The sequence below is a fragment of the Rhipicephalus sanguineus genome, chromosome 3 (genome assembly GCF_013339695.2).
Source record: "Rhipicephalus sanguineus isolate Rsan-2018 chromosome 3, BIME_Rsan_1.4, whole genome shotgun sequence".
Lineage (NCBI taxonomy): Eukaryota > Metazoa > Arthropoda > Arachnida > Ixodida > Ixodidae > Rhipicephalus > Rhipicephalus sanguineus.
Window position 1 is genome coordinate 230401276 of NC_051178.1, and position 24954 is coordinate 230426229.

Sequence of the window (24954 nt, forward strand, 5' to 3'; positions counted from 1 at the left end):
AACATCGTTATGTCAATAGCGTGGGCAACCACTATATGAGGAACGGCTAACGCTGGACCACGTCTCTAAGGCACATTTCGTTAAAGTTTTCGGTTATTTCTAACCCCTCAGATGTTATATGCCGAGAAAACGCGACTAAAAAGACAATAATAATAATAAAATAAAATAAAAAAGAAATAAATGAAAGAGAGAGAGAAAAAAAAGTAAAGACTTCTAGTCGCTGGTAGTTGCCACAACCAGTGAAGGTGAATACAAAGTGTCATATGTGGCCGGTTCCGAAACAATGATGGTTGGCGAAATCACCGCTATTTATTGTCACGCGATTTGCAGGCTTCGCTCGTGCTGACGTTGCCGACGCACTGGCCCTGAAACGTGTCGCACACGTTAACAGCCGGTGGTGCCGATACAACGCCCATATATTTTAATGCGCAGCCTAACTTTCTTTTAACCGCAGCGGTGGCTACATGGTTGAGCGTCCGCTTCCAATGCGGGAGGTACCGGGTTCGATTCCCAGTGCCGACCGGGAACCCACCGGTTTTTCAATGGGTAGAGGAGTACACCAACCTGGCGCTCGGTTGTTTCTGGGTACTCATCTCGAGAGGTGGCCCCATAAGGTTCTGCAAAGACCCCTGGGCGCACCTTAACCCACAACAGCCTTGGTGAAATAGTTGAGCATCCGCCTCTGCTGTGGGAGGCAGAGAATTGCTGCCGCCGGGTACCAACCGGTAAAATAGGGACAAGCGCACTTCAGGCCTGGTGCTCGGCAGAACGAAGTTCATAGTCGCTTGGGAGGGCACCCACCCTGTGGGAAATTGGCGGCATAGGACCGCCAGACCTAAAAATAAGGTCATCCTTTTTTTTCCCTGATATCAGGATGCCGTATTTTAACGCGATAGCGTTTAAGAACCCGTGTCGCAGAAATTCTGGTGCCGGCGTCGTTGCGATGTATGTCGCGTGTGTCTGTGCGTGCGTGTGCGTGTGTGTGCGTGCGTGTGTGTGTGTGCGTGCGTGCGTGTGTGCGAATGAACATAATGACAAGCGAAACAGAGCGCGATGACGATGGGGCCAGATATCGCTATCGCGTTTTAAGGGCGAAGATTAAGCGACGCGCTTTCATAATGCGACTTCTCTCCTTGAACTTATACAGTGGCGGCTTCTGACACGCGTTACAAAACGGGACAAATAAGCTGCTTGGTTCAGACAATAATACCGCCGAATGAAGCGCCGGTGAGACTCATGAATATTGAGACGCTGTGTCAAGGCTCTTCATGGCAGAGAGAAGCGACCTATAGGCAGTAGGAATATCGTTATTACCAGGATGTGCACCAACGCTCACGGAGAGGTGTAATGAGTGTTAGGTTGCGTACATGCTGAGGATGCGAATGCTCACGAGTGGTGTAAATTACGGGCTGTCAATTAACAAAACACGAAAATGTTATTATGTTGTGACTAATTATAATTACATGTGTGGTGGGCGTAGTGCCAAGTCGGTCTTGTTGGAGTTGCAAGCAGCGTTTCGCCTTCAAGGCGACGATGGGCATTATGGCAGACTTTCAGTGGAGACGACCAGCGGAAGCTTCTCTTGCGCAGTAAAGCAGTAGGAAAGTTATCAACAAAGGGTGGTGACCCGCTTGATAGCTTTTCGGAAACGACGTTCCGTGCCAGGAGATTATAGTGATGGAGGCGCGCATTACGAAGGCCGCCTGAGTGTCAGTATATTCAATGGTCATACCTTATTGCTCATTAATTAGCGAACCCCAAGTGATCAAACATTTCACCGTAATTTTAGCTAATTATGCATCAATTTCTCAAACAAGCCAACAACGATCATGATCTTGTCTGAGAGCCGTTACTCATGTTCCGAGAGGCATTTACTTCGCAATAACAAATTTTTCATATCTAGCTAAAAGTTAGTCCCTCCTGGCAAGCCTCGAAACACAGATAGTCAGTAAATCATAAAAGATTCTGCACAACCGCCCACTATTCACGTGAGATGTTCTCAATTAATTTCTTTATATCAGCCACTGTCACCCGTTTAGTTCATTCTTTTAAAGCTGTTTGATGAATGGCAATGGCCCTCCTGAGCGTGCTTGGCTTGTTTGATAATCCATTAGGGGACCTTGACGGTCTCACGCAGCTGGTCTGTCGTGCTATTGAAAGTAGAAGGCACTTGTTCGCTTTGTCATGCTTCTTCTCACTGTATCTAGTGCACTATGTCTAACGCATAAAGGCAGCTTAACACTAACCGCTGCGCCAAAGGGAGGCGTAGAAAGTTGAGCAAAATCTGCAAGGGAATGCCAAAACATTGTTTGCGGAGTGAACCGCACATGCCAGGGACATGATAGCATGGTAAGACCAGCTATGTAATATGTAAGTTAAAGTTGCATAATCAAACTACGGGATGTATTAAGTTAGCGCACTAAGCAATATGTTTCCAATGCAAAGTAAGAAGTTTGTCATCTTGTAAGTCCGAAACGTATAGTTGTCCGAAAGAAGCTGATATATTCACAAGATGAAGCCAAGATTGGTAAAGCAAGATCGGTAGAGATCGGTAGGTCGACTGCCCCGGAAAGGCGTTGGTGCCGGGTTCTATCCCCGGACCAGGACGAGTTTTTGGTCAACGAAGAAGCTTTCCTTCTGAGAAATCCGTATGGGCTTCATCGTGGTTCTGAGCTACAAACGGGTGGCTGTAGGTGTTTCCTTTCAGAAAGGCGGGCAGTGCGAATAGTTACATATGTAAGACGGAGAGTAAAGTAGCAAAAGCAACGACGCGAAATACACCAACACTTCAACGAAGAACAGGAGAGCGATACATACTATAGGTAAGGGGGCTCGGTACCTGTCACGTATGGGACATACGGACGCACGCGATCATCTAGACATAGCAACGTGTTTTTTCACTCATCGTGCACAGTACCTCAAAACATATAGCAAAAGTTGGTCATCGATGGCGAAAATTTGACGATAAGACCCCTCGCGGTTTGCTACTCTGCCACAAAGATTTTGTTAACTGACATCTGCAGGGCCAGCCTCAGAGGCTAATATGTCTGCGGCCAGTCACATCAGCTCTATCTGATGGTCGAGTAGCCGAGTGCAAAACTCGTGGGTACAAGGCACCATCGCTACGCAGGAACGATAGTGTGAGTCAGTGTCTGTATGGGACCGTTAGCCATCTACGTCACCGAGCTATTTAAATTTATCCTCACGGGGGCGTTTCGTAATACAACGCCAATGACCCAATTTGCATACGCCCGCGGAACAGGACACCGCTCCTGTCAGAGTATCTTGATTTCTCAGAAGCCCTCCCCCGTGGCGTCGTCGCGCTCGTAGAGGTCGCACGTGGATATCCGGCGTCACCACCGTCTCGAACGGGAAGCCCCGACGTCGCGAAGAGAGTTATCGCTGGCGCGCCCCGTACGTTCCGCTGAGACGGGCCGACACCTGAAGCGGCCGAGATTAGCTCATCCGTCGTGCCCGCTCGTCGGCGTGTTGTTGGTGTTGTGTCTGCGATAGTGGGCGTCGTCAGCAACGACACCCGTGCGTACAGCCATTCGCGTGCAAAGGCGCGTTTCGTACGCGAAGCCAGCGAAGGCCGATCGTCGCAGCCTCTGCACGTGCCAACAATCAGCGCCGGAACAAAGAAAGAAAAAATATGCGCTACCGCTTCCACTGCTACTGTGTGTTTCCTGCGCCTGAAGCGCTGGCACTACACCAGTACAAGCATCGCCGTCATCAGCACACGTGTAGACAGTTGCGAATGTGTTGCGCCCCCCTTCACACGTTTCTGCTGGCGTGTCACGTTTTCCTTTACGTTGTCTTACACCATTTCGACTGTCGAAAAGCGTGAAACGCGAGACATGCCCATAGAATAAAAACGTTCATTTCCCTTTTTCTTAAATAAGTTAATGGGGCTATAGCTGTGTTGCAGTACGACAGGAGAAGTGGTTCGTACAGAGGTTTCTTAATCACCAGAAATGCCGAGGCAGCCAAAGCTTGTAAGAATTTTGTATGCAAAAGGCATCTTTCGCAAAGCTTAAAGATAAATGGAATCCCCCTTTGGCCAAAGCGTCATTAGGGTGAACGCACGCACTCTCTTTTCCAGTATCACGAAGCGCTGTTAAGTATAATAAAGTTTCGAAAAAAGGGTTTCATGCCTTCATTATATTTCGGCGTATCTCAAAAAAAAAAAAAAAAAGAAAACTGATGTATATGCGTCACAACGGCAGGAAACAGAACCTGCAGCGATTTGTATATCGAATCTCTGAGGTAATAGCTCTGGCGCCTTGTTACTTTTCAAACTGCGAAACTGCTGTAAGCGTCAAGAAGTTAACTTGTGACCAACGAGCTGTCAGTATGACTATAACGTGTAGTACTGCTCACGCATAAACCTTTTAATTATGCGAGATGTCTTGCTATTTCTAAAGTAATGTTGAAATAAAGTTCCGTCTATCGAAAAGTGCGCCGCCTATCTGGAGCCAGCGGTTTATACCCTGTTTTTTTTTCGCGTTGTTGTTTTTTTGTTTCTCTTCACTATACGGATAAAGCCTGCGTTAGCAGGTATGCAGCCACTGAAGGTGACAGCATACGTGACAGGAAAATACTGTTTCAAACAATTATATTGAAGTACTTCCTGAATATCTTTGCGTACTTTCACTATGTCGCGTTTAAATATACGGTTCCGGCCATGCCATCTGCTTTCGCAAAGCGACAGGTCTGTTTGTAATTCTGAGCTATCTTACGGCACAACTCAAAGGGCACGTTGTGGTTTGCGGCTGAGCCATCATCATGCGACCGTAACTCACTTATAGATTGGCGCTCGCATGTCATTAGTTGCTAGTTTTGAAGTAACCAAACGTTTATTGTCAGTTGCTCGGTAAATTGCGCAATAATCGGTGTGCGAGAACTGCTCGATAAAAACTGTTCGGTAAAATAGAAGAACTTCAACGTGGATCTCTTTATAGATGTCTAGTTGTTTGTTTACGGTTTCATCGCATTTGGCATTCCTTTCACTACTCCGCTGTAGCCCACTTGACATGGCGCTGCTGCTGTTGAGATCAAACCTCATGTTGTTCATATTATTCGGCTCATTTTGCGAATGACTGCTTCCCTTTTTTTAAATATCGAAAATATATCAAAACCGATGTAACCCTGAAAATTCTTTCAAAGTGTACAAGCGTTGCGAATTCATTTTGGTATTCAGAAAATGTAATATGTGTGGTAACATAACTGCTGATAGTGTTAATTAGTAAATTATTGTTAATTAGCCAATCGGTAATTTGGATCTCCCATGCAAGAAATGTCTGCTGCTTGAAGCTCACGGAGTATAATTACGCTATCTGTCACAAGCAGTGTTTTATCATCTGCATTGTGTACAGCAAAATACCCCGTATAAACACTGAAATATTCCTCTAGATTCCCCTGCAGCTACTCATGCTACGTTAAGCAGTAATGCGTTGGCCTCACCTGAGTAGATGTCCAAGTCCTTTGAAAACTGGTCTCGGCTCATGTGCGATCTCTTGTAACGATTTCACATTTTCTGTCCATATATATACAACTGGTAAGCAGTATCACAATCAAGTGCTTTGTTTTGTGCGATTCGACTGCCGTGTTCCCCGATGAAAGAAGAGTTGCCGAGCAGTTGTGCAAAAAGAGAATCCACTGAACTTCCTTGTGTAGAAATCGTCGCCACATGGGCAAATCCTACGCAGGCAGTAGTCTACCAACTACGGCACGTGTCGCTACAACCTTCATCCAACAGCTGGGAGCGTTTTGCCCGGAACGCACGAGCTGGAAATACTTTAGTCGCGGCTGTCATCATGACAGGACTAGACTGACACGCGTGTTTTCTCCGGACAGAGGTTCTCTACGGACAGGAGACTGTAACAGACTTGTTCATGGTAGCAAAGGCCTTTCGCAGTCATCTGTCGATTGGCCCCATTCAAAGGCCGTTCATATGTGTATACGGTTGTTGAACCGGAAGGCACTTGGCCAACGCGGCAGCAAACTTCGGCATCCAGAGCCGCGTGTGTTTCTGAATAAAGTCTATCGTTCTTATTTTCTCTTCGCCCCGTACTTTACTGGAATGTCATCGCTAAAGAAAAAAATCATATCTCAAGGGTCCTAGAGGGATTTGACATGAGGGGTCAAATGATCGTTTCCCCATTTCCATAAGCTTCATAATGCGACTATAAGTGCATATTGTTGCCAAATGTTATGTTATTTCTGAAAGTTTAATTACTGAACCACAGCCAAGTCGGTGCGTTGTAATGTCGGAAAAGTGTAGAAAAGGTGAACCACATGTGGCAACAATCTACAGCAGAAACGCTGTGGTGCGTCCTTCATTCTGATGTCCATGCCGTATTTGCGCTGTGCTCAAGACGGCAACAATATACTTACGTGTGAAGGAAAACTAGTCGTCGGCAACGAGCACATTTAACCAACACATAGCGCGCTGTTGTGATTGCTTCAAGAAAAGCGTCCGCGAAAATACTCCCTCGTTATGTTTACACGTGGCGCAAATTAAGGCTGTGAGCTGTTACAAAATTAGCCCGCACGCTTGCCGACGTCGAATGACGCGGCTGTCGCGAGGCAGCGAACTCTAACCGCCAGAGGCAAAGTGCCAAACGCGCAATAATGACTTGTAACTCAGGTTTTGCGAACCGAAGAAATTGTTACCTGCGTTGATGAGGAAATGGAGGGGACAGGACAGTCTCCGGCCATGAAGACGCAGACAGGGCCGAAAAGCAAACAAACAAAAGCAACAACAAAAAAACAGAACAGTTCAGTGAGACGTTGACGTTTCTATGGAAGTTTAGGAGGCTTTGTTGGCCATATGTCTGCACTCTTAGCGCAATACCACGGGTAAAACAATACATCTTCAGGAAGAATTAGATTGAATACGAAACGAGAGCGCACGTAAGGTCAGATATTCCGAGCGTTTGCTTCGAGTAAAAGTGGGTGATGCGTGTGAAGCGAAATTTCGCAGGCGCACTAGCGAACTTACGAAAATGTACGACTCAACTAGGTGGAATGACAGCGAGCGTTTAAGCTAAACCATAGATTAGACTGACTGATAACAGAAACGAGGTTCACGCTAAGAAAAAAAGTGTATGTGTTACTGTCTCCGGTGACTTGTCTCCGACTTACCACGTACATGACTCTGTTTAAAGAGACACGCTAACTCTCTTTTAGTTATAACGACTATCCGACGGGAGTATAGTGATCTCCAAAGAGAGTACACACGTCTATTTAAAGAGAGTCATATATATGTAGCAACTCGGGACTCACAAAAAAAAATAGTCAATAGGTTTGTTAGAGTGTATGTGCTTATTATAACATTCTGCTAAAATACGTTTACAAAAACTACACGACCAGTCCGAATCTAAATACGATTTCATGTTGAGAATAACGGAGTGATAGAGACCAAAGACAGAAACCAAGACGGAAACGCGAGCGTGTTAATATAGTGCGTGCTAGTTTGGCTAGCCTGAATTCGGGAAGGTGAAATAGGAATTAATCAATAAAATAAACGAAGAATGTTGAAAGAAAAACGATCATGGAGAAGTTCCATTTTACCAGCCGCCACGGTGGTTACGGTGCTCGTAACCACCATGCTTTCGGGCCGGTGCTCGTGCGCCGACCCGAAAGTCGCAGGTTCGAACCCCGCCGCGGCGTTCGCATTTTGATGAAGGCGAAATGCCACAGGTCCGGGTACTTGGGCTTAGGTGCCCGTTAAGGACCCCAGGTGGACGAAATTTCCGGATCCGTCCACTACAATGTGCCTCCTAATGGTTGCATGGCTTTGGCACGTAAAACCCCGGATGTTATTATTATTATTATTAATTACATTTCGTGCTCGTGGCTGATACTAGAAACGAAACACAGTTGTGCGTGACTTTGTGCTTAGGAGAAAAATGTAGCAAAAACAAATAAATAAGTGAAGGCGCATACGCACCGTACTTGGTTGGAGTCGATACCGTAAAATAATTGGAATAGTGGCGGCGCCGGCTGAGAAGCTCGGTACTACGTTCACGTCAGGTGAATCCTCGCGCTCCGGCTGTAAGGCACGCACCGGGCTCGACAAGGGATGGTCGGTTCGAGCCTGAACAAAGCGAAGGGCGCCGGAAGCTTTTTCAACGCCTTCGCCCGTCGACTCGCGCTCGCCGTGCGACCAATCGGACGCGAGAGAACGTCCCGCGGAAACAGATGAAAGAAAGCGGAGGAAATAAAAGATAAAAACGCGAGTGCTTCTGCTCGAGAGAGAGGATGAGCCGCTGCCGCAGCCATTTTTGTTTTGTGTGTTTGCCAGCCCTTGGGTGATTTTTCTCGTTTTGTTTCGCGCCTATCCCTCCCGACTCGCCGCAGTCAGCACAAACATTACTCGTCGCCGTGAAAGTGCCGCCGCGGAGACCTTGATGGAGCGTTGGGACACGGGGCAACCGAGAGAAACATGCAAAAAAGAGCACGCAGGCGTCATAGGCCCGTATGGAAACTCAGGAGGCAAAAGTAAGAAGATACAATGAAAAGAAGACGCGGCTGCGACTAGAGGGCGATTTTCGATGGTCCGCCTCGTGCGACACTGGTTTCTCGAGGCTTTGGAAACCATTACACGTGCTCAGGATCAGTTCTGGGAAGACAATACGCGCGTTTTGTTCGTTTGACGTATCTCGAGGTGTTAGCGCCACGTTGCCGACGTTAGCAGCGCATCGGTTGCCTTTCTGTTTACACAAAAAAACAGGCAGACAAAGAAACACTGGACATAACTCAAACGGTATCCGCTTTCTCTTTCTGAGGAGAACGGATGGTAGTTTGATTCCATACACGATATCCGTGTTTGGAAGGATTGCATAGAAACAGGTGTGCTTGTGCTAGTCCTTGACGCTTCCTGTTCGACGTTCATTTTTTTGGTTGTAGGGAGGACGGTACCTTTGACACACGATTGTGGCGAAGTAATATAAAAAGCAAGACCTTGGCTGATAGTAATATTTAAATAATGGTTAAACCTCATCGCGAGTTTGCAAAAGTGAAAGCGAGAAGTGTTGGTTGTTCCTTTAACTCAGCGCCCCCACCATAAATCACACTGTACTATCGTTACTGAGTTAAGGTATTTAAAATTCTAGATGTTTATCCTGCGATGTTTTTGAGAATTTTCCGCAATTTCTTCGGTAGCTAATAACATGCCTTGATCAAATGTTCACGTCTCTTTCTTTTCCCGGTGTAAAAATTAATAATTGCTGTTCACAGGAAAACAAAAAACAAACGCTTTGGTATTGTTCTCATTCCTTCTAATGGTTCATATTGTGTGCAGAGGAACGATTTCATACATGTTGGTTTTCGTTTTCAAGTTCATAGTACTTCGTTTCTTTTAGTTGACATTGTCCGAAAATAGAATCGCGCTGGCCGTGACCTTCAGAAGGTTAGCTTTCTTTTGAGATACACGTATTACGGTTGTAGTGTGAATTCCTTTTACACGAGGATCGAATGGAAAAGCAGTCAAGCGCTAAAGATTCGGTCAAACCCACCGAACCCTCGACAAAAATGTACTGGGTGTTTTTCTTTAAAAAATTAACAATATTTGATAATCGCCTCCGGCATAGCCTAATGGCTCATTCACACTGGGGAATCCGCCGGCCACAGCGACCGGAATTCGCGCGCCGCCGAAATTCAACATTGTTCACACCGCTTAGCGACCGCACCGCCGAAACTAGTGCGCCTAGTTGTCATCGTCGCTTCGCGCGAAGGAACGCTGGCATCGACGCGCTCTGCGTTGTGTACGCGTTTCGTTATGGCGAAGCGCATAAACAGGAGCAGGGTCGTGGAACTGTGGGCCTGCTGGAAAGGAACTTTCTGGCGATTTCTGACGAGGAGAAACATGCGTTCGCCGAACAAGAAACGACGCAAGCAGTCGTGGTTGGTTCGCCCTGATTTGCAAGACGCGAGAAGCTTGGTCGAGCCGAGATAATGCTACCCGTTTCGCGAGATCGCGATGGTGTATTGCAAAGATCATAATCGCGAGAACACTTGGCACTTGTCGAGAGCTACAGGATGATTACGAAAGACTTCGCTGTTGCTGCGTGCTTCGACGACTGCAATATCACAAGCACGCCGCCATTTTTCGAATGTTCTACTCGGGTTCCGATTGGCTCGCGGTGAGGGAATCCGGCGGCAGCTGCCGCAAAAATCGGTCCAGGACCGATCAACGCGGAAAGGGATTTTCCGGCGGATCTCGCTGCCGCCGAAGCGGATTCCGCGCGCTCTCGCCGGCGAATGTCTCAGTGTGAATGCGCCCTAACTGTAGTCCTTCGGCTGAATTACGCGAAAAGGGAGGGCGTTACTTCCGCAGCAATTTAAATATACAATGAACAAAATTGACCAAAATCACGAATTAAGTTTTTCAAATAATTGGTTCATGCCATATGTGAAAATTTGCGAGTTCTTGGCAGCGTGCTGTCGAAGCTGTGTTTCAGTTGCCTTTTATCTTCAGCGCATAAAAGAGCGTTTTTTTTATAAACAAGCTCAAACCGATAAGGTGCATTATTACCCCAAGCTCGATAGCGCATATCTCAAAATTTAGAGCTAGATAGATGTCAGCATCTATGCCAACATTTTTATTAAATTGAGGCCAGTGAGCTAAAAAAAAATTTGCAGCTTCGCACAAGTGGTGCCAAGCCTGAAGGAAGTGCGGAGCTGGGCGGCCTGCCTTGTTTCTCTTTCTCTCTTTCTCTTTCTTCCTCTCTCTCTTTCTCTTCTTCTGTTTCTCTGTTTTTTTCTGTCTATTTTTTGTCTCCGTTCATTTCTATTTCTTTCTTTTCCTTCCCTATCTATTCCTTTCTCTTTCTCGCTTTTTATGTCTTTCTCTCTCTCTCTCTCTCTTTATTGCTTGCTCTTCCTTTCTGTCTCTTTCTCTCTCTCTCTATTTCTTTCTCATTCTGTCTTGCTTTCTCTATTTTCTACATCTTTTTTGTGTCTCTTTCTACCCTTTTCTCTCTTTGTCTAATTCTTTATCTGTCTTTCTAGCTTTTTCTGTTTTTTCCCTTTCTCTCTATTTCTATCTTTCTCTTTCTTTCTCCCTCTTTCTCTGTACTCGTTCTCTCGCCCATCAGAGTTATTGCATCCCGCGCCACGCAGAAAAGCGGGCAGAAGACGAAGAAGAGGACGAAGAGAGCGCGTGCCCGTTCATGATGATAGTTTTCTATCGACTCTGTACGGCATAACGAGAAGCCTAAAAGCCCCACTGTAATAAAGTTAAGTTCACTTAGTCGCCATCTACAAGATCGTCATCAAAACTGCGCAGAGCCCAAAGAGGACTACACGTGTCTCTGTAAAGATTACTCTACGTTGACAAGGGCGTACTACACGAGTACGGGCGTCGTGGCAGTAGTTACGTCACGTTTATTGAGGATTCAGAACAAATGTCTGCAGTATTCGTACACCGCTACAATTAGTTTTTCGCAAAACTTTTGCAAAGTATTAACAATAGGAAGTTCTTACGAATTCGAGTCGCATTCATCCCGTAGATGATGGAAGTTGATTGATGAACAGAGAAGAAGATGTATTCAGGGAACATCTCCGTACGTCAATGGTGGCGCAGTCACAATCGGGATACATTGTATAAAAAGCGAGTGCTACTTTCTTTTCAGTTTCCTTTGTTAAGCTTTTCAAGGTAATACGTCAAATGAGGCTTCTACTGAATATATCATACCTGAGGAAATGCAAGAAATTTCAATGCATTCACGTGCTACCAGTAAGCATGGAAGACTTTGAAATGCTACTTTGTGCGCTAAAGCTACACTTAATGTCACGAAATGTCGTATTAATATGTTCAGGTGGCGATGTTATATTCTTGGCACCACGAAATTTTGTTCTCGGGATCTAGTAGCGGCATTAGCTTCGGCGTGCTTTTATAAGATTTTGCACCGCGCTTGCCTTTGTCACAAAGCTGCGGACCTGCAATATATTTAGTTACGCATAATCGCTGCAGTCGCTCTATTCGGGCATTGTAATCAATATAAACATCGTACTCATCATTCTTGGCACAAGTCCTTTACAGGCCGAATGTTTCTTCCACGTATGTTCAAGTGTTCTTGCTCTTGCGAAAGTCTGAACCAATTGATGCCTGCACAGTTGCTTCCTTATGTTTCAATAATTTTTTTGCAATTGGGTATTTCTATTATTATTGGGTATTATGTAGATGAGCAGTTTTTAACAGATTATGGCATTGCGATAGCCGGCTGTAATTTAGCCTACTTTCCCACCTGGGTGTAATTATACAACAACACAACGAAGAAGTTGTTATAGTAAACATTCTAATGGCAGACCTTTCAGCATCACCTACCGCCTTTGTTTATATACTCGTACCATACATGATAAGAGGAACAACCAGAAAGGCAACGTAAAAAATAAAGAAAATAAAATCCGCTTCCGTATCAGCAAACACGTGTGAGGCCTTTCCCGCAATCTCTGCCACTCAACTGTGTCTAGGAAGACTGAAACATCAGTGCTATCTACTGGAGTGCTGATTCCTACGTCTTCGTAGACAAGGAGGAAATTCTGCCGGGGTTTCCCTGCTAGTGTTTGCTCGACCGATGTGTCAGTAGAACGTATATCGACCAAACACCGTGAAATAACAAGATGCGTGAAAAGGGGATCCCATTTCGTGCTCAACGAAATAAATTCCTGCACTCAAGTACAAGGAGAAGGACAGTAAAGACAAAAGTATACTCGCGACTTTCACGTGAGTTAAGGTTAGGCGTTAAGTCAATTAGCGCCTATAGAAAGTGATTCTCAGCGCTAATGCCACAACGATATACAACATAAGTACACAGCCACAAGTGTGGTGCGTTTTTTTTTTTACTGGAAGAGTTGATAGAAAAAAAAAAGGAACTGCGTCGCGTTCGTTAGCCTGATTTTCAGGTATCAGTGGTCTTGCAACGTGTACAACAAAATCGAATTCTAGACTTGAGGTTCACAGTAGCTTAATGATTGAAAGTGCTGCATAGATAGAGTGCTTGTTCTTACACGGGTGCCGAGGTGGAGACAAGCCATCTTTATAAACAACATTAAAGTTTCGTGCATTTCGTGAAAGTTCAACTCATTGACAAAATCATTCTCAAGGACGTTTATCGTGGTTATTGCAGCGGGGCAAGCTGCACGCCTGTACTCCAGCATTCTTCGGACTGCCAAAATTACCTGTGTTTCCTGCGGGGTCAGGATCTGCAAATGTCTGGTTCGGTACTGTCAGGCGGCGTAGACTTCTTGCTCCGATGCAGGCGACGTTGCAAATGTACCGACTTCTGTCGTCGAGATGGGCGCCCGACTGGTGCTTGTGGCGCAGGTGGTGTGATGGCCACCGAGGTGGGACGGTGAAAGGGAAAGCGACGCTCACCTGCCCAGACGACGGTCGCCTTTCTTCTATGACATAACCGAGCCAAAACATGCTCGAGGAGAGGACGAGGCAGCCGGCGTTTTCTTGTCCTACTCGGTCTCGCCCGGTTGTCAGGATGAGATAGCTCCAAGAAGACGCCATCCTTCAGTGGCTGCCAGCACTGCGTCTTGTAACTCGCGTGACAACACAGTGAGCAAGGGAGTCTAGCAGGAGACGTCAGGAGTGAGAAAAGGTCACCGGAATCAGTAATAGATGCTTATCGAAAGGATTAAAACCCTCGTTGGGAGACCAGAAGCAAGCACGAAGCGCAGAGGAAATGCTAGACAAAAGAAGAATAATAAAAACATGTGCTTGGCCAGGTAAGGGAAGCTTGCCCGAGTGTCGCCTTCGTGCAAAGAAGCCGCTCCGGAATAAATGTAATGGGTTGCTGAACAGCAGCAAAAGTGAGATTGCTGTTTAGTATTCCGCGTCTGGTGTTGGCGACGTTTGAAGGCATCGAACCCGAAAAGAAACGTGCGGCTGCGTTCCCGCTGGGTACGGCGTGGCCTTGAACCCTCGCACGCGATATCACCGCGCCCTGCCTTCATGGTAGTAGTGATCCGGGTCCGCTTCCAATTCATCTTCTTAGAGCCGGTCTCTGGTTTGCTCGCTGTTCGTGTTTAGAGTTAGTTTGGTGGTTGGGCTGTTTCGTTGCGTTTCCTCGTGTGATGCGCTTTTGAGAGGAAAAAAAAGAAAGTAAGCGAATGCTCGTGAACATAAGAGACAAAATATGGGAAATGAAATAAGGCGGAAAGAGAGAGCGGTAATCGGCTTCTCGTGCTGATGATAGAAATGAAATGCCACAGCTTTACTCTGCGTTCCCAGTGGTTTTTGAGCGCCATGATGCCAAAGACAGTACGCAGTGAGGGGCCTCTTGAATACAGATAACTTGCAGAGGTGCATGTGATGTGAAAAACTGCGTTAGAAAAAACATGAATATGTTCGGCTAATTGATAACGTCTTATTTATTTCGCCCTGATACAACATCCAACGTTAAATAGAAGGCCTTACTTTGTTCTTCTTCCCGTGTTCGCACTGTGGCAATTAGCTGTCCTACACCACTGCGGTAGTGTAATATTTATAGGCATATAAAAAAACCACATTCCCAAAGTTCTTTAGTAGGCTTTTCCAAAAAAATAGTATAAGCAGTGACAAGCGGGGCTGTCTCAGCGCTCAACGTTTGCGGCCGCAGTTTGATTTATTAACACTCTTCTGAAGGGGTTTCACAGTCAGTTAAAACAACGAACGAAATACCACAGATATTAGAGAGCAATATCATATTGTCAGACAACGCTCAACTTACCAAGGGAACTTATTACACTGTGAACATGAAGATCATGTGAAGAGGGGGGTGGGAGGGTCGTACAGCGCGAGTGTATATATATTTATTTTCATTCCGCTCGAGTTCTCACAAATCGTGCCATCTGCTTTTACATCTGATGTGCCGCAGATAATGATAATACTAAAAAAACTAATTCTGGCTGCTTTCTGGTTAGTTATAACTAGGCCTCCGCGTTTTCGGAGTATTTTTTGGGAGAAAATTCGGCGTTTATGGGAGTTTATTTAACTAAAATCTCCAATTCACCGAAATTCGGTGTTTAATTTTGTATTATAAGTTCTTGCAATGTGTTCTTATTAATTTTGTTTCCAACGAAAATGCGTTACATTGTTGCTGGTAATCCCGTTTTTTCGTCCTTTCATTTTTTTCTCCCTTCCTGTTGATTTACCGTGTTATTAAGGCTGTTGATACCCACTGCTGTAAACTCGCCGAAGTGTACTTTTGGGGGGAGCAGGAGCTAGTCAAGCTGCTTCTCAGCTTTTTCTCCCAGCCTCCCTCATCTTCTTGGTAAAAAATAAAGAACCTATCTATGTTATTATTGTTATTATTCTCAATACTCCGAAATCTTAGATGAAATGATATCTGAACATGAAAACATGCGAACACACTAAGAGTATTTTAGATGTCTGGAAGGTTTGAACGCACAAACGCACATACATACAAGCAGAAATACTTGAATAGAAAACACCTACGTTTGTTCGTATTACAACCTTAAAGCTTGTTGTATTAAAGGCAAGCATATTTTACGAGGTTGCTGCCACTGATGGAAGTGCACTCCTTTCGAATGATGGTTCTCAGCTTTTAAAATACCCTTGGAACGTTAGAAATGCCCTTTTAAAATCGGAGTTTATGGGATAAATTCGAATTGTCAAAGATTTTACGGGCGAGTGTTTATCGGTTTTTTTTTCGGATTTATCCGAAAACATAGAGCCCTACTTATAACAAAAAATTGAAGGACCCTTAAGCTTCGCCTTTAAGAGTTGAACGCGATAGCGAAATCCGGCCCCTAGTGCGAACTTCAACCACTAAGTGCATACTTATTAATCTGTATTGTTATACACACACGCAAACAGATACACATGTGCGCGCGCGCGCAAATGGTAGAGGTTTTCGATCTAAAACAAGAATCGCATGCCCTCCCAGATGCACGCCGCGCGCTCGCCATCTCGGAGGCCATAAACAGTCGGGACATATTTCTCACAATGCCTCACAGATGGCTGTGTTGCCTCACAGACGTTGACAACACGAACGTTACCAAAATGACGTCACACGTCATCAATGACATCTAGCTTGCTAAAAGGTGTGCTGATTTCGGGGGTAAAGAGAGATGATGAAACTGACAGTAACCTTTGTAAGCGAAATTTATGTTGACGTCAGATGCAGCATTAATTCTTAACGAGGTCAGTGTTAGCCTCAGCTCCACAAATTTAACTTCTACGCACGCGTTTCGCTTAACGCAGCTTGGTACTGCAAATATAGCTATGAATTCGAAAAATATTACATTTAGTGATATCCGACTGAAAACAGTCGAATGCCTTGACATACCAGTGATTATTTTTACTTCACTTGGAAAAGCAAACACGAGGAACATCGATTCAATTTGTGCATAATTACAGAGTCGGATATCTTGAAACTGGTAGTGATGTAGTCATTTCCGAAATTATTTGGAAAATTTTACCGAAGCAATTACCTTGATAAAGCATTTTCTGGCGTTCTCATGAAAAGGCGCTTGATTTGGAAAAAAAATTCACAGTTTCGCCGCAAGGACGAAGCAACAATGCAATAGCAACAAGTTGGAATATTATACGAAGTAGCAGCTAACTTTTCTGGATCCTGTCTCGCGCAACTCTACAAAACGCTACAAAACAATGTAATCTTCAGTGTGAACTGCGGAAACTTAAGAGCAAAATGTAATGCCTGAGAAAAGGGGCGACAGCAGATGCTGTAGCACAAGTAGATACAATAATGGAATAGAACACTACTACTACCACATAGCTTCACACAGAGTAACTAGTAAAGAACAACGATATAAAACAGAAATAGAAAAGACATGCAAAACAGAGAAATGCAACAGCTCGACGAAAGGGGGCATCGGCTTTGCTGTTTCGACGGTTTTCAGTGAGTATAGCTGGTTCGAATTTTTTTTAGGAGACTTCACCGCACACGTGGCGATGGCACAGCGGGCTCATCCCGAAGGTATATTCGCGGAACTCTCTTGAATGGAGAACGCCTTGAGGCTGTTGCCTTCAAGGCTGTCGCCGGGAGTGTTTCAGGGAAGGTGCGATCTTTGATCGAAATTACCGCTGCTGTACACGTGCCTTTAGTCTGCAAAACGCGATATCAGTGCCATTCAAGAGCGCGTCGGCTACACTTCATACTTCGTTGTGGCGGCGGCTTCACAGGGCATTCCCAAGCTTTACTCAGACATCGTTCTATCACTATAGAGAGAGAAAGAGAGAAATAATGTGCGTTTATTGGAGAGCAAACAAGTTCGTTCAGGGTGAGCAGTCCCCCGAATCGTGGTAGCAGTGGATGCTAGCCATATGCTGAGCCCTGTGGGCCAGCTCTTGCCGGTCTTGGTATTTACGTCTCTTTTGCGTCATTTGCGTTGCCTTTTCCACTTGTCTATGAGCTTTGATGTGCCAGGCAACGCCGCTAACTTTTTTCCCTGCACCAGCAATGACATATTGTACTTCTTGTGAGGCAAGTTTGTGTTGACTTAGATTATGATTATGATTATGATTATGAGTTAGATTATGAATTAGATTATGAGTTATGCAATAGCTGTAGTCACTAGTATTACTTTTGAAGTTTGCGGGGGACTTAGCAAATAAGAGCTGCTGCGAAAGAAATAGAGCTTTGAACTTGTGAAGCTCTATTGTCAAGCTTGTCAACTCGTCAAGGTCGTCACCCGTCAAGCTTGGAAAGGCTACGGGCACTCATTCACTTAACATGTTCAGAAAGCTAGCTTCAATCAACCGCGCGCTTTTTGTATGAAGTGAAATTAAGAGAAATGTTAATGCGTATTTTTTTGACATGAAAGACATCTGTGGAGAGCATCGAACCTTGGGTGCAGCTTACAAATATAATGAGTAGTTGGGAAATGACAACGTGCCCTAGAAAGCACTGCCGTCTCTAAGGAAACATGAAAATGACGTCAAGGCACTAAATATAGCAAGCATGCAAACAGCCTATGGAAAGAGACTGGCGAGTTACACGTGGCGGATAAAGCAATGCACTACAAGGCTGAAACACTTCCGTGTCACGATTTACAAAAAAACTGAATAATTAGCCATGCTAAAAGACGTGCTATCCAACATCAACTCGAAAGAGACAAGGTCACGGCATATGGCATCTGTGAACTTATTTAAACTAGGGCAATAAATATATTGATGTGTTCTATGAATGTGTTTTTTTACTATTAGTTTCACCTAATGTTACATTTTAAATGCGAATCATTTTATTGCTAACCAAAGGCACTCTGACCATTTCGGTCTATATATCTATCTATTTATCTATCTAGCCGCCTACGTCTTTGCGATGTCGTGGTCGTTCTACTTAACTTAGTATATACAAAAACAGGAATTACAGGAAGTGAGTGTATAACGAACACGACTAGCAGGTCATGCCATGAATCCCGTGGCTTCCCTGCCCGTCTACGTAATGACATCATTTCCACCAGTCACGTGTGGCACGTACCCGCATATTGTGGGCCGTATTATACGGGTATGAGCCACAGGTGACTCGCAGTGCGTATCAACCCAGACTTTGGAAATCTTAACGGGACAGCGTAAAGGAACTCGTGCCAAAGTAAATGCTGTGCCGACAGTCAATGGATGAAATATCACAATGGAACCAAACAATAAAAATCATGGCTCCAGCCAGAATCAAATCTAGGCATGCATGACGGTCAAGTATTCTACCGCAGAGCCATGCCAGTGTTCCCAACTTGCTTTAGAAAAAGACCCTATGCAAGCGTCATATCAGAAAAAGGTCATTTGTGGTTGCAAGAACCAGGCAGGAGTTGTGGGGAATATGGAAGCCTGAAGAAATGAAAAATTCGTCACCACGGGGTATTACTGGAGTCAACGTTTCGACAAGGGGTCTTGCTTTCTTCTGCAACCTTGAAGAAGACGAGCCCACTTGTCCGCTTGATCCACAAAGTGGTTGAACCACATCGTAACGCTTGGCTCGAGGCGAAAATCCGGCATAAGGTGAGAGAGAGAGAACAAAACCTTTTTAATAAAAACCAATGGTTTCCTCGATTGTGGGAGGCGACGACGGTTAGTCGGCCAGGAGCCCCTGCTCCTTGGCGGCTGCCTCTGCCCGCCCCGTGATCCAGACCTGCACGGCAGGGTCGGAGCTGAGCAGTGTGGCCTCCCACTGCTGCGTAGCGGTAATTTGCTACTCGTCTGTTTCGCATGAAATTGATTCCCACAAGGAGTGGGATATGCCCAACTTTTTCTCGGAAACCTCTTCTTTGTTAACCATTTTTTTTTCACGGTTATGTACGTCGTCGTTGTCTTCTCGACTTTTGTTGACATGCTTTCTTTAAAAGACTCCCTACGATAATCGATGGGCTGAGTCCACACCGCCGCCCATACCACCTATCAATACAACATATCGCCGGACCAAACGTCGAGCGGTGGTAGGCGCAGCTGACAAGCTCAAGCCTTGAAAACTAGCGACGTCTGGTGCATAGGGCCAAGCTGTCAGCTCAGGCCCTCGGCATCCTGGACCAGGGATGCTGCCCACCTTGGACGACTCTGCCGTCGGCTCACCTTACTGAATTCATTTTATTCCTCCTCCCCCTCGCTACGGTCATCTAGAGGCGCGAATCGAGATTTCGATCAACCGGCCAGGTGGCCAGACGCCCGAGACAGTGAATTCGATGTACTTAAGCCCGTACCGTTCATTTTACGCACTCCAGTACTCGTTCGCACCTCCATTCTTATCTTGCAGAGTTCCTCGCGCGCTGGACAAGGCTCCTGACTGCACCAGCGGCATGGTTTTGGAACGCTGCTAGTACAGCAGGATAAGCACCTTCATTCAAATATCTCCGTAATGTTGTGGGGTACATCAGGATTACCCAGATTACTGTAAACCATGATAGCAGGAACGTGCTTGATATTAAGCAAAGCTGTAAATACATAACAGGTTAAATTTGTTGGCTACTCAACAGAACCAACATCAAGTTGGGCTTGTGATGTGTTCGCGACATTACAATGTTTTTCACAGTAAACGGCGGTAGCTTTGCCGAGTTCGAGCTACGGCATAGCCAACCGTGTGCAATAACCTATACTGATTCGTCATGCATACATCCATATTTAATACAAAAGTTTTCTGGCACGCTCTAGGTCTCGCTGCTCAGGAAATCTTGGGGCGCAGCTGTCGTTGGGGTTCATAACCGTGCCACGAGGGCAACGGAAGGCGTCCGCAAACTCGGGCATTCCCATTAGCGGGATCATGCAAAGGCTGCGCGCCGATAGGCGGGCTTCGCCATGACCGCACGACAGCAGGCAGAATCGCCGGAAGAACGTGCTGATAGCATCGGGACTGGTTGGGGGCCGCTTCGAGCCAGGCAAAGGCGGACCGCCGATTCCACCCGCACCGCTGAGCAGCCCGTCTAACGAAATCCTCGCCGCCATGGTCCAAGCGAAGAGCTTCGATGCAGTCGCAACGTTCCAGCCCGAAGTCTCTCCATCGAAAGAACTGCGTGAGAGAGGCTAGCATGATGAATTATGAAAAATATGTACATACTCCCAAAATAAATTGATCCCAGCATGGTGCAAAATCACCACAGTTGCGCAGTAGATATGGCGTGTTTTGGCTGAGAACTACTTTCTAGTTTCCATCCTGAGAGGCTAATTTTGATAGTGACACAAGGTAAGAAAGCGTGTCTGTTTTAAATTTAGCGGCACGTTATCTGTGATGCAAGATGCGAATGTCAATCCAAAGCCATCAACAATAATCTTCGCGCTTCATTTAGGGGTTGCATGGAATCGGTAATCCATCAAACAGTCAATTAATAATAAATGAATGAATCGGTCACTTATATTGAACACCGAATGTAAGTGTTGGGGCACAGCTGACAGGACCTGTGCGTTGTGCACGCGCTTAACGTTGATTACGCAAGCACAGCTAGCTCACTAAACGTGCTAGCTATGGAGGCACGCCGAACTGTAATGACCAACGAAGGAGGGACTCTCCGCGACCGACACGTGCAACGGAAAACGCCACCTGCCAGCCGGTATATCTCAGAAAGCTTCAGGAACGGCGCTGAATTATGAGTACGTATCGGAGTTTGCACTGAACAAATTAAATACTCAGTACGAGGCGCCTAAAAGAAAAATGCGCAGTACAACGGCAGAGGCATTATTGCTTCCCTATCAAATTCATATCTAGTGACGTGTCACGTAAGGATTAACAATCAGATGGGAGGAGAGAGGGTGCAAGGCCAAAAGAGCACCAACGCGAATAAATATCGAGAACAATATGTAGTGCCTAGCGTGAGTCATGAGGCAGCCACACTTAAAACATATTAGCGTGTATTGCGTTCAAGGAATTCAATTTCTTCTTGAGTTAGCTGTAAGCTGATGCATTATTCTCTCACTCCTATAACGAAAAGTGCCTCTTTTATCTCCCCGACATCCTCGTTACGACTGTGAAAGACCAATGCATCAGCGTGCTTTTATTACAGATAATTCAAGCAGAAATCAAATTCCTAGAAGACGATACAACCTATTCTGTCTAGCTTTCGAAGGTGTCAGCTAATCTTGTATTACAGCTAATTCAAGCAGAAAGCAAATTCCTGGAAGACGAGATGCACTAATCAGTCTCGCTCACGAAGGCATCAGCCACTCTTGTATTACAGCTAATTCAAGCAGAAATCACATTCCTAGAAGACGATGCGCACTAATCTCTCTAGCTCACGAAGCATTCAGTAATTGTTGTTTATCTTACTTCTTTGTTTATTTTTTGTGTGTTCTTTCGGCCTTTCAACTTCTGTCATCCCATCCGACAATCCACCTTTATATGACACGTCGCTAAATACGAATAATCCATTTGTGACTTCGCGCCATCTGTTATCACCGTGTCGCTACACGTGACAACGAATGGGGTGTGCCCATGGCGAGTATATAGCGCAAGAGGAAATAATAAACGTGCATTTAATTCGGAAAGAAATAGACTCTGACATAGCAACATGTGTGTTTACATGCTTTTATGACTCCACCCACTCAGCTGAAAGATTTAATAGCCAGAGATTTCGACGAAAACGGAAACGTGCAACCGCTGCTTCGCGGCCAACTTGGCCTGGCTGCCGTAGGGTACGAACATATCACTATCAAATATGCCTTACTTTGTTCAGGGATTTCTGCACGATTTCCAGAAACGAAAACGCACAATTACTTCTCTTTTGAGACTTAAAGGCTTGTCGCTGTTCTATCCGCCATCTAGTAAGATGAATTATCCTTCAGCTCTTCATGTTATTTTCGGTCGCGTTTTTCTCTGTCCGCTCGCTACAACGGCTTTAGTTGAACATTTATTTTTATACCATGCTTGAATGAACGCCGAGTTTACCCTTTTGAACACAAGCCAACGTCAGAAAAAATGCGGTTATCATTGCTTTGTAAACAACTATCTAGATTCCGTTATTTATTTTCTCAGTATGCGACGTCATACAAGAATGAGTGCGCTATATTTTTTTCGTTCAGCATGCTTTTGAATCAGGACAAAGGTTGCTGAGAAAAGTGACGTAAATTAATCGCTAGCAGATACACAAATACATGATGAATTGTGCTTGCCTGTGAAGTTTTCGAAGGCACTCAGTGTTTTCTCGGAAGCCTTGTTCCGAACGCTCGTCCCACCATTCTTTACTGCTGGCTGGAGTGATGACGTGAGCGATCTCACGTGCCAGGAGGGAGCCGATTGTTCCAAAATTGAATTCTCTGCAGACAAAAGAAAAAGATAAGAATGTTGGGTCCTGTCACCTTGTCAACTCAGTAACTGTTACAAATGCGCATCGTAAATATGGATATTTCTTTTAATTCTATCAGGACAGCAATGATTTGTTTATTCAGTGCCTGTTTCTGACGCCCGCCAATATTCACCACATGATTAAGTGGACACGCTTCTTACTTGCGCCATAGAAGCGATGCCTAAATATAGTACTTGCCAGCTGCTATGGTCTGATGCAGTGAGCGAAGCTTCAGCATGCAGCGGCACAATCACACCACCAACGGTGTCATCAAAACGATCGTAATCGCATCAGTTATGTCCGAAAGCAAAGCTCATAATATGTTGCTAGTGGATATGACAATGCTTTGCCTCTTTTTTACTGTGATATTCCACGTGAATTACTAAAAAAAACTTCAGTGCATTAAAAAAGAGCGAAAGGTGCTTTTCACTGTTTACTCAAAATTGGGGCGCTCTTCCACAAACGGAGTATGACTCACATTAATTTTTATATGATGTGAATCACTGATGTACAGTAACTGCTTAGTGCTAGGCAGCTCACAGTAGTAATAATGGCCTTGTAACACGCTTAGAGAAGTAGGGCCCCGTCGTCACGTTTATTGGAGAACAAGTGAAACATAAATCAAAATCAGGGAAAATGTCACATATGATGTAACGCTTGCCCCAAAGCTACAGAAGGGGTCGAAAGCTACACATACTCAATACCTTACTTGAAATTGAATAGGAAGCGAAAAAACTACTGAAAACTCGCTAAATAAGGTTGCTATCGCGGTCTACCTGCATATTGAAACAAACTTTTCTCATGTGCTCCTAGCTATGAATCTCGATAAATGTACCTTGCTAAAACACTCTTCGCGAGTTGTAAACGTACCTTGTGATTTATATCTGATGTTTTTCAACGTGGCGTCGTGTTTTCAGAATGCACGGAGAGCATCATACGGCTGTGTGCTACACGGCGGGCACTGGCGATTGACAGCTGCTTTGCGGCGGTACATGTGACGGCCAACGCAGGCGCTGCCACCAACGACGCTTTGTGCGTTATGCGCCACATACTCGTTAGGAGAAACATCTGAGAATATTAACGTGACAAACCGGAAACCAATAGACATGGCGTTATATTCATAATGTAACACGCCGGTAAAAGGTAACAGAACGTATTAACGAGCTCTTGCTCATATTACGAGTGCATTGTGAAACTCGAATGCTTGGTATGCGGTTTCTTTCAAGTTGAGCACATTATGTTGCTGGTCGATATAAGAATAGTACTCATATTAGGAAGGTTAAGCTGAACTTCACCTAATGAAAACTGAACTACATTGTCACTTTTCACAATTCTTGCTGCTTGTCTTACACGGACATATTTAAGGTACACTGGCTATTGAATTTTCCTTTCGCGTAACACACCATGCCTGCGCTACAACGTAAGTGAGCTTCTTTAGTTCCGCTTAACCATGTCTATTGGGCGCAAAGTTTAGTGTCCTTGGGCACTGACGTTTCTATCAGACGAATAAACAAAAGTGTATCCCTCCAACCCTGCGTTCAGCAATCAACACCGCAATCAGAGGGGGACTCGGAAAGTTAATAATTATCTTGCCTTTAGCTGTTATATGGAAATAATCTACGTAACTGAAACAACTAAAGAAAACCTGAGTTAAAGAGTGCATAATCATTGCCGAATGAGACCTCTTGATTCTCAATAACGTTTTACATGCGATATTTAGGATGCTCGGAAAAACTCACGTTGGCATCGTGGCGGAGTATAGTACCGGTGCACTTATCAGAGCCCCCGACAGTACGACACTCTTGAGCACCTCGTTGAACGCAAAAGTACCTTCAAGTTGCCGCTCAGCCAACACTTCCATGTCTGCGGGCAGCGGGTAAGACATGGACGCCGCCTCGTGGTCCGCCATCAGTGTCAGATGCTCGTCGAGGAAATCTCCGGACCACTGGCTGATGTTCGGGTATACCGGCGTGTAGCGGTCACTCAGTGGTCTGACCAGTCGGTGAGGAAGCGTCACTGTCGTGTTCCTGAACATTGCCATCAGGTTGACCCAGCGGTGGCTGTCGATCCACGGAACCAAGCCCTGTTTCTCGGAGAATGCGTCAACGACCGCGTCGAGCAGTACTTGCGTGTCAGCTTCGGCTATGGGTGGCAGGCCCAGGAGTCGACTGATCTGGTACGAGCAGGCGTGACTGGAGACGCGACATGCCGCCT